Below are 7,480 nucleotides of genomic sequence, written 5' to 3'. Positions count from 1 at the left end.
TCAATCACGAAACCTCAATGGTTTAACAATCTTCCGGTTACTGCTCCTTCGTTCGGACACAGGGTGAAAGGAATGCCTCGACTCAGAAACATCAATGTCAAAAGGAGAAGATGAAGAAGGAACAACACGAGGATGCAAAGACGAATTAAACAGAACAGAAAGATCACGAGGAAGAGCATCATGAGGATGCACCTTCACAACTCTTCCTTTATTCCACCATTCATTCCTGTTAGTTCGCACTGCATTCCTGGTCACAACTTCAATTCTGACAGGAGGTTTTAATTTCGACATTCCTTTAGGAACATGATTGGGATCTTTGACACAAACCCAATCACCCACACATAGATCTCTTTCCGTAGGTTTTACTCAATGCAAAATGTCATAATGACTTTTCATTTTAGCTTGGAAATGTTCAATATTAGGCCTCACAACTTTGTCTACATTTAACATGCGATCACTTTTGGTCTGACACTCTAGTAACCATGCAGGACACAACCTGGAAGCAGGAGGACGCCCCCGTAGAATTTCAGATGGCGAGAGACCAGAAAAAGCATTAGGACATGACCTATGTGACCACAACATTTCTTTACACACATCAATCTTGTTTTGAAAAGCCCACTGTATACACTCCACCAGTGTGCGGTTAATTTTTTCTACTAGACCGTTTGCTTGAGGATGATATAAAGCAACACATTTGTGTTTAATGGCATTGGTGTCCAGAAAACTTTTAATTTCTTTTGAAATAAATTGGACACCATTGTCTGCGACAATTTCTTTGGGGAAACCTTCTCTCAAAAACAAACTTTTTAAAAACTTGATAACACTAGCTGTGTTTGGCTCTTCTACAAATTTAACTTCCCACCATTTACTATAATAGTCAACAACTACAATAGCAAACTTAAACTTGCGTGGTAGAACACCAAAAGGTCCAATGAAATCAATTGCGAGTTTGAACCACACAGATTCAGATAACTTGACAGGCTGAAGAGGAACCGCTTCAGTTTTGAGTCCTTTATCACTAGTAGCACAAATAACACATGCTCGAACACTAGCAATAAGAGCAGAATCCATCCCAGGCCACCTATAACTGTCTGTGATTTTTCTTTTGGTCATGGTCTGGCCTAAATGTCCCTCATGACCATACATAATGATCCTGTCTCTCAAAGAAACAGGTGGAATAAATGTATCTCCCCGTACCAACATCCCATTTTCTTCAATTGACAATTCATCAGATACTTTAAAATAAGCTTGTAGATCCTGAGGTAAAGCCTTTTCTTTAGGCCATCCGTTCATTACATATTTCCTTACACTTTCCAACTCAACATCTTTTAAGGATTCAGAATTCCCCTCTTGTTCAGTGAAAGTAGTAGGGTGACCAACCGTCCGTAAATTTCACGGACAGTCCGTAATTTCGGCCGTCTGTCCGTTGTCCGTGAAGGATTCTTTAACGGACGCCATTTGTCCGTAATTTTAACCGGGCACCGGTCGCACCACCCTAAAGCCGGCACAGCTTCCACCCACCTCCCTTCTTGACTCTGATGCTGTTGAGGTCGATGCAGTACCAAAGCTCCGATACCATGCAGCATTGGAGAGGCACAGCAGGATGGCAACCCTCACACCTGCAGCCCTTGATGAGCTGTTAAGAGGGGCTTGAAGGTGACTGAGAGGGAGGGGCTGCAGCTTCGGGAGCAGGGGCATCTATTCAGATGCAAACAGCCCTGAATGCGTCATGTCTCTGCAATTTAGAGGGGCCTTACACTTTCCCTTCCTGCCCATGGCCCCAAACAGCCTACAACCGGCCCTGATTACCTGAGGCAGCACGTGGTTCTCTTCACAGAGCTTAATTACTGTCACTAAATTGTAAGCACACCTCATTATTCAAACATGCAGTCTATAATGTGATAACATTAAGAAATGGCACAATCGCACCCACACTGATTAACAAAGTATGGAGGACAATCAGTTAAATCAGTTCTCTTGGAGTATCTCCTTTAAGTACTGTATATCACAGTGGGGGATGGCAAAACTAACATTTTGGAAAGAGAGCCTGTCTTGTCTTGTCCAGGAGGGGGGTGAGGAGCCCTACCCCACCCTGGAAGAGACCAAGATGAAACTAGAATACTGCATGCCCATCCCTGTTCCCACCCTGGTGAATCCTGTTGCCCCTCCTGTGATGGCTCCTGCCCCCCATGTGGTGGCTCCTGACCCCCACCCCCCGCCTGTGATGGCTCCTGTCCCCCCTGTGGTGGATCCTGTCTCTGCCCTGGCTGGCTTCTGTCCCAGTCCTGGAATGGCTTCTGCAGCGAGGGTGAAGTTCTTGATGGGCCTCTTCTCAAAAAGGCTCAGCTCAAAATCAATATGAAAAGGTGGGCGAGTAAGTAAGTGAAGGGATGGGTGGATGGCTGGATGAATTAGTGAAAGGGTGAATGGATGAATGAAAGATTGAATAGATGGATAATGAGAGAGGATGGATGGATTGATGAGTGAGTGGAAGGATGGATGAGAGAAAAGGTAAATAGCTGGATGTATGGGTGGAAGGGTAGCTGGATGGGTAAAAGGGTGGATAGATGAGTGAAAGGATGGATGAGTGAAAAGGTGGATGATGAGTGAGTGGGTGGATGGATGAGTGAAATGATGGATGGATTGATGAATTGATAAGTGAAAGGGTGAATGGATGGACGGATGAGTGAAAGGGTGGATGTAAGGATGGGTGGGTGAAAGGGAGGGGAGATGGACAAAAGGATGAAAAGATGAGTGAAGGAGTGAAAGGATAAATGGATGAGAGAAAGGATGGATGAGTGATAGGGTCAATGGATGGATTCATGAATGGATGAGTAGATGGGTGGGTGGATGGAAGGAAGGATGGCTAAGTGAAAGGGTCGATGGAGAGAGAAAGGGAGGATGGATGGATGACTGAAAGGGTGGATGGGTGGAAGGATGAGTGACTGGGTGGATGGATGAGTAAGTGAAAGGATGGCTGGATGGGTGAAAGGCTAAAGGGCTGGATGGATGAGTGAATGGATGGATGGGTAGAAGAGTGGATGGATGAGTGTACAGATGGATAGTGTGAAAGGGCGGATGGATGGATAATGGATAGATGAGTGAAAGGATGGATGAAGGGATGGATGAGTGAAATGATAGACGGAAGGATACATGATGGATAGGTTTGCAAATGGTTGAATATGTTTGGATATGGCTGGGCTTACTTATATACTATTGCGCGACCCCATCTGATGTGTCTGTAAAACTTACCTATTGTCCTGAAGTTTTGTCCTGAATTTTGACCTCCTGTCCTGAATTTGTGTCCTGAATTTTGACCCTTTGTCCTGAATTTTTACACTCACCATCCTGAATTTGCACCAATGCCAGTTGGTCACCCTAGAAAGTAGTGTCGTGGCAAACATCAACACTAGCAATTAGGCCCTTTTCATCATTCTCATCGTTATTTTCAGGATAATCAGTAAAACTTAAAGTTGAGCAAGTAATCCACCCGGATGTTCTTACCACCTGGGATGTATTCAACAATGAAATTATGTTGTAAAAGTTTTGAACCTAATCTTGCTATTCTTGGTGTGTGATCTTTAATAGCAGAACCACTCAAAATACTTACTAACGGTTTATGGTCAGTCTTGAGGACAAATTTTCTTTCCCAAATAAAACATTTAAATCTTTCAACTGCCCAACAACAACCCAAAAGTTATTTCTTGATGACAGAGAAAACCTTTTCATTCGACCTCAGAGACCTAGAAGCAAAACCAATGGTCACTTCAATTTGCCCCTCCATCTGTGCAATTGTGGCCCCCAAACCGTCATTACTAGCATCAACCAGAATGATGCATTCCTGAGTAGAGTCAAAAGGTGCAAGAACACCTGCTGATATAATAGAATTTTATTTTTCAACCTTTCAAATTCTTCTTGACAGTTTTTTTCCCAGACAAATTTTTTCTCTTTCTTCAACAATTCTCTTAACATAACAGTTTTAGCAGAAAAATGTTGAATACATTTAAAATAAAATTCACAAAGTCCTAAAAATAATGACACAATATTAACATGGATATACACACTTGGGAAGAGACTCAATGGTGAGGCTTTCCAGGTAGAGTGGTACAGCCCCAGATTTTGTATGTTAGCAGATGAGATTTGCCATAGGTGTATAAGATGTCAGCAATTGAATGCAGGAGAGCGAACACATCAAACTAACAGACATGGGGAGATCAGGTTGTACCTTTAAGTGGATGCAGATGGATTTTCTCGAGATGCCGGTACTCAACGGGCAGAAATGTATCCTGGTGATAGTATGTATCTTCTCGACATGGGTGGAAATGTACCTGACTAGATGAAACAATAGTCTGACTGTTGCAAAGCAGTTATGACACAAGTTAAAACCCAGTTCCAGCATGCCGACTTCTCTTGAGTCAGCTATATAGTACATAAAGTTGACATCAAGTCAATTATGAGATGTCTAACTATATATTGGCTGCACCCAGACCGGTCATGTTGAACAAGTTACTTACCTTCGGTAACAATGTATCTGAAAGAGACTGTTAGTTATAGATTCTATCAACCATGTTGGAATCCTACCCCAACACCGATTCCAGTGTTGGATGTGGAATTCCATGCACTGGGGGGCTCCCCTAGAGTGCCCCCCCTATATTCCTGGTACCAGCCTTTAAGGTCTAACAGCAAGCTAGTACTGCTGCAGACCACAGACACATTTCTGCCTTCCTGCTGCTGAGCTGAGCTCAAGAAGGAGAAGGTAAAACAATAGGTTTCCCGTCGCACTGAGGTGTGACCACCTCCTAGACAGTACTTAGTGTATTGGGCTGGGATGGGGACGCTTGCCAGTGCCACCAGCCTGCTTTGAAGGGCACATCTGGTGCCCTCCTTGCATACTCCAGTTTGAGCCAGTTCAGGGAGCCCTGGGGACAAAGTACATGGGAGTATCCTCTCCTCTGTCCCGCAGCCCTTCAGGGAGGGATCCTTGAATTGTCCCAACCCTTTCCCTAGGGTACTTAAGGGCTTAATTGTAGGTGGCTCTTTAGATTCGTCAGGGGACAAGATTCAAACCCGAAACCACTTCAGCTTTGACAGTCTGGGCACCTTGGACTTCGCCTGGAACTGAGACTGCACCAAGGAAAACTCCTGCTGCTCCTGGTCTCGCTGTTCTGCAAGCCGTCTGTCGTCTGTGCCTGTGCTTCATCCAGGTTCCTCTCCAGGCCTGGGAGAATGAAGGACACCCTAAGTAATCTCCCTTGGACTGAAGGAGTCACTCCCCTGCATCTGCAGGCACCGCAATGAAGCTGGCATCCCACGGTCTCCGAAAGGCTCAGCAACACAGGTGGGGGCTCTGCAACTCCCTCAAGGACTGACCTGTCCTCTCAGAAAGTTTGAGGCCAGTATCACTTGTCGGACCCACAGGAACAGAACACCTGTGCACCGCGTTAACTTGCTGTTGCCAAGGCTTGTTGTCTCTGTCCTCAACAAGAAGCTCCTGCATCTCTTCCTCACAAGATATTCGTCCTCACAGCATCCTCTGCACAGCGGGCCTGCATCTTTGGTGAGCTGCTCGAGGTCCTCTTGGGACTCGTGGGCCTTCAGCCTGTGGGTCCTCTTTGGCTTCAGTGGGCTCCCCTGCTACCTTGGGGCCTGCTCTGACTCTCCTGCACTTGGTGAGCCCCTTGGACCTTGCTGGTCCCAATGACAAGGTCAATGTCATCACTCCTGCATCTACTGTCATCGGTGGTCATTGGTCTTCCGTGCCTCCTGGACACTTCAGAGTGGCACAGGCTCTGTTCCCTCTACTTGCAGGTTATCCTCTTCAAGAATGCATCCTTGGGTTCCACCGGACTCTTTCACCTTCTTCACCAGTGGCATCTTTTCTGAAGTCCTGTGGTCTATTGCGGTTTCCGGCATCACTTCGCACCTATGCATCCAGCTTCCCTTGAGTAGTTATCCTGGTTCCTGGGGTATCCATGGGTGGGGTGTCTATCCAACCTTCCATCTTCCACGGGGTTTCTTCAGGGTCCTCTGGGAAGGATCCTTCTTAAAATCTGCAACTGCGACTGTCCCATTGACTTTCATTGAGTAAGCGACTGTTTCCACTGTGCACACAGACTCCGTGGGGTCCCGGGTACTTACCTCGGGTGGTTCCTTGTGTACCCAGCTCTTCTGAGTTTTTTGGTCCAAGTCCCAACTTCAGTCGCAGTTTGCATTCCACTTCTTTAGTATATGGTTTGGTCTCCCTCTGAAGACCACTGTGTATTTGTGCTTACTTTCATGTTTACAGTTGAAATATTGTGTGCTTTGTGTGGATATCTCCGAGTAGGAGATAGACAAATGTGTTAGTGAGTGTGTATAATAAATTGACTTATTTTTATAACTACGCCGTGTGGTTCTTTTTCATTTAACCTACACTATATGATTAGTTCTGGTAAAACAAGCCGCTTAAAACTGCTTCTGGACTAAGCCTGAAGGTTGCTCTCCACAGCTACCACTTAAAGAGCTTTCTTTGGTTGTCTAAGACCACTAAAATCACCATAAAGGTTGTCTGGATTAGTGCAAGGTGCTTCACATACATAAGTGTGCACCATATAATAAGCCAGCCTTCTACACTGGATATAATACCAAGAAAGCGAGCAATCAATCATGCTGAGAGAACATGAACATGCTCAATAGCACTGGCCACAAGACAGAACCTGAATAGCAATATATTCTCATAAAGCTTCACTAGATAAGCGTTTGGTTACTAATGTTCTACATCTAGCAGACGTAGAGAACCTCATCCATCAAATGGAAGTAAGGCAAGTACTAAGGAAAAAGCCGAAGCCACATAAATAATAATGTAGGCTACCAGCTACCTCCTGAGAAATATCAGAAGGAATTTTGTGATAGACGCTCTAGAGCCTTGCCATACAAACACGAAAGGCACTTTATCATATTACCCAAGCTCATTATGAGGGTCTTCGCACATAAGCCTTTCATTAAAGGGCACATCATATACCCCAAGAATCCAATGGGGTACAAATTCAAAAGTACCTAACAAAGGGTACAAAAGTTCACGGATATATGGTATCATGCTACAGAGAACTAACCGTACACAGAGTAGAACTCAGCCCACTCAAACATGAGACTAAAACTGCATATCCTGTGAGACAGACAGACAGACAGCCAGACACGGTGAATCTTCCCAGCCATCTTGCACCACCTGCAGTAGCTCACTTCTGGCTTCCTCTGGCAGAGAAGGTAGCCTCTGCACCACAGAATCCCATAAAGCATGAGAAATTCTGCCCATAACACATGTAGTGTTTACAGTCCTCAAAGCTGAGATTTCAGAAGAAAATATATTCCTCCCACAACTTTCTAACCATCTGGATTCTTTGTCAGATGGAACCAAGGAAAGGGCATTGGGGTCCGAAGAAGCTGTAGAAACTTGAACCACCAGCCCTTTTGCCTTTTATAGTGGGATGTTGCAGGAGACATT

At 45.0% G+C, this 7,480-nt stretch overlaps 1 protein-coding gene across 2 annotated transcripts in view; it reads right to left on the bottom strand.

Moving 5' to 3' along the window:
• The window catches only part of WDR36 (WD repeat domain 36), a 580,433-nt gene that overhangs the window by 349,420 nt on the left and 223,533 nt on the right, over nucleotides 1-7,480 (bottom strand). The gene's annotated exons all lie outside the window — the stretch shown is intronic.

The sequence above is a fragment of the Triturus cristatus genome, chromosome 2_1 (genome assembly GCF_964204655.1).
Source record: "Triturus cristatus chromosome 2_1, aTriCri1.1, whole genome shotgun sequence".
NCBI classification, from domain to species: Eukaryota; Metazoa; Chordata; class Amphibia; order Caudata; family Salamandridae; genus Triturus; species Triturus cristatus.
The sequence above is the reverse complement of the archived record's forward strand: the minus strand, read 5'-3'. Positions and strand labels throughout refer to the sequence as shown.